The 3,148-nt window shown below is 38.2% G+C and overlaps 1 protein-coding gene across 1 annotated transcript in view; it reads left to right on the top strand.

The window, feature by feature from the left end:
- Positions 1–3,148, top strand: part of Ugp2 (UDP-glucose pyrophosphorylase 2) — a 57,980-nt gene that overhangs the window by 12,639 nt on the left and 42,193 nt on the right. The window lies entirely within an intron of this gene.

The following is a 3,148-nucleotide window of genomic DNA, read 5'->3' as shown; positions in this document are numbered from 1 at the left end:
TGTGTGTGTGTGTGTGTGTGTGTGTGTGTGTGTGTGTGTGTGTGTGTGTATTTAGAACCTTTTTAAAGCTTTCTCATGTCTTAGTGGATGTTTGTGCACCACACTGGAACGCCATTTTTAGGCAGACTTTTTTCCACCCACTAGTTCCCAAATAATGGACACAGAGACTTAATATTAATTATAAATGCTTGGCTGATAGCTTGTACTTTTCACTAACTAACTCTTACAACCTAACCCATATTTCTTATCTGTCTTCTGCCACATAGTGGTACCTTGTTTCAACATGGCATGTTTATCTCCTGTTTCCTCTGCATCTCACTTGTGACTCCTAAAACTCCACCCTTATTCCCAGCATCCTCCTAGTCTGGGTCTCACACACAATCTCTTCCTGCCCAGCTTTTGGCCAGTCATCTTCTTTCTTAAACCAATCACAGCAACGTACATTCACACAGTGTAAAGGAATATTCCACACACACACACACACCCCTGCCTTCTGCACCTGGATAGTGGAAAGTTCATAATGTTGAAATTTTAGTTCTTGTGAATAAGGAAGAACTAGATTATAGTAGGAAGTGGAGCTGAGAAAAACAGTTACTGCTTGGACTGTATGACATTTACTAAAAGTATAATGAAACCAGCCAAATAATTCTAGTAAGTTCTAGTAAGCCCAGTTTTGTGTGATGAGGAACAATTCTGTTGGTTAGATATATAGACTTTGGAGGAGGGTGATAGTTAAGAATTTTTATTCTAAAATTTAAAGAAAGCCTGACTAGAAGAAAATAAATAGGATGTATTGATTTACTGTAGTGGGATGGAGCTCAAGACAGAAAAGCAAAACAAAAAACCCTTGCTTTGTAGGCCCCACATCTGCCTGCACTGTGACCTTGCGGAAGGCATCAAACTATTTCAACCTCAGATTCCTCCAGAAAGTGAGGAGAGTAGAAGAGTAGATTCATTGTTCTCTCATTCTCTCATCTTTAAAAATGTTTTGGGCCGGGTGATGGTGGCGCATGCCTTTAATCCCAGCACTCGGGAGACAGAGGCAGGTGGATCTCTGTGAGTTCGAGACCAGCCTGGTCTACAGAGCTAGTTCCAGGACAGGCTCCAAAGCCACAGAGAAACCCTGTCTCGAAAAACCAAAAAAAAAAAAATGTTTTGGTTTAGGAGCATGGTAATGAAATGTTTGATTGCTAATTTACTTTCTGTCTGAAGTAGTAGAGGATCAATTCTCTTTGGTAGGAAGTGGGAAGAGAAGAAATCATTTTTATGAGGTTGGGAATCTTGCATTATTCCAGGGATTCTTTCATTGACCTTCCCTTAGAAACACAGTTGTCATTGCCAGAAGTGTAACTTGGTAATGTTAGGTCCTAGAAAAATTCTTCAGTCTGTTCCTTACCTTCAGAAATTCCAGATCTTCCTTTAAAAATTTGGGATGAATAAATAACTGGAAAGAAAAACGGGTTTTAGCTCTGTGCCTTCTGGTCTACAGTGAAGCATAAAAGATCACTGCTCTTGCTGAACCAACCATCCTTCCATCCTTTTAATTTAATTTTTAAATAAGATCTCACTATGAAATTCAAGCTGTTTTCAAACTTGTACTCTTCCTGCCTAGCCTTTTGAGTATTGGTGTTTCAGGTGTGTGACACCATATCCAACTATTCTGTATATCCTTTACTTCATAAAGCCATCCTTATTTCTTAATCATTAAAAATATAATTTTATAGTAGTAGCACATTGTCAGGGGAGTGAAACTCTAGCAGATGGGGTAGAAGAGGGTAATGTGCTTGTTACCATGGTCTTACCTTGTAGAAGCTGATTATATTGAAACTAGGATAGAAAGAATACAGATCGTTCCCTCTGAGCATCTAGTACTTAACAAAGGAGTGCTCTTATAACTCAAATTTGAATCTGTGTTTGATATTCTTTGAGGATATGTCTGCAGGTTGGACCTACTAAAGTTGGTAGAAATCTAATAACATCTTTCAACCAGCCTTTCTTACTTGGCTTAATAGGGAGGATAGTGACATGATCCGTTCTTCTTATTTTCACCGTAAGCCTTATAAGTTAATTGGTCGTCTCTTCTAGAGAGGGAACCTTTGAAGTTGTTTTAATTTCCTTCATTTAGCTAAATCTCAAGTAGCCCCTTCGTTATATTTGAGCTTCACATTTACACTTAGCTTTAGCTCAAGTTGGCATTTGCCCAGAGCATAAGTTAAATGTTCCATTCACTGTTTTTTAGGGATGTGACTGTCATATTTAATTTCAGGGGAAAATGGCAGTCTACAAATAACTTCTAAGTCTGATAATTCTTTTTGTTTAAAAAATTACTGTATATTTATTTCAGGATCTGTTCAAACTGATTTGTGGAACAGAACAAAACAGTTTCTGTTTTTTTGGTTTGTTTTTTTTTAATACATGCCTTTTTGTTCTTTCGTATTAAGAGTCTTCTTCTAAATTATTTGTCAACTATTGTGAGAATTGAATTTGGTAGATTTTCTTATTTCTCTTTGCTTTTCATTGTGAGTGCATATTACCCCCTGCTTTAAGTTTTTTCTCCTTGATTTCTCAGCAATAATGAACTGTAATCTGGAATTGTAAACTAACATAAACCCTTTCTCCCCTGGAGGTTGCTTTTTGCCAAGCTGATTTATCAAAGCAGCAGAAATGAAACAAGAACACCCTGTCAGGCAAGAAACTTAGTCCTGTCTGACTAAAGTTATCTCCGGGATTGTGAGAACATGCTACCCTTATTCCCAAGAAATTTTCTGGGCTTTAGTTTTCACCAACAAAAGTAACTTTAGAACTGAGCAGTGTGTACTATTGCTGATTTTCAGGCAAGGTGTGGGTTCTGACCCTTTGTCTGGAAACTTAATCTCTGCTAGCTAAAGTAATTCAGGATCTAGGTTCCCAGTCCTTTCTCCTTGTTGATTTGATTCTCAGTGTTTTCTTGGAGAAAATTTATGCCAAGCCTTAAAAAACCAAAACAACAACAAAACAAAACAAAAAAAGAGTTAATTTGTTCCCCAGTTTTGTTTTTTTATTGAGAAAAAAAAATTTCCGCCTTCTCCCAGCCTCCCACTCCTCCCGCCCTCCCCCCACTCCTCTCCCCCTCCCTCTCAAGTCTGAAGAGCAGTCAGGGTTCCCTGCC

Source organism: Microtus ochrogaster, unplaced genomic scaffold, assembly GCF_000317375.1.
Source record: "Microtus ochrogaster isolate Prairie Vole_2 unplaced genomic scaffold, MicOch1.0 UNK9, whole genome shotgun sequence".
NCBI lineage: Eukaryota > Metazoa > Chordata > Mammalia > Rodentia > Cricetidae > Microtus > Microtus ochrogaster.
This window is presented reverse-complemented; position numbering and strand designations above follow the sequence as displayed.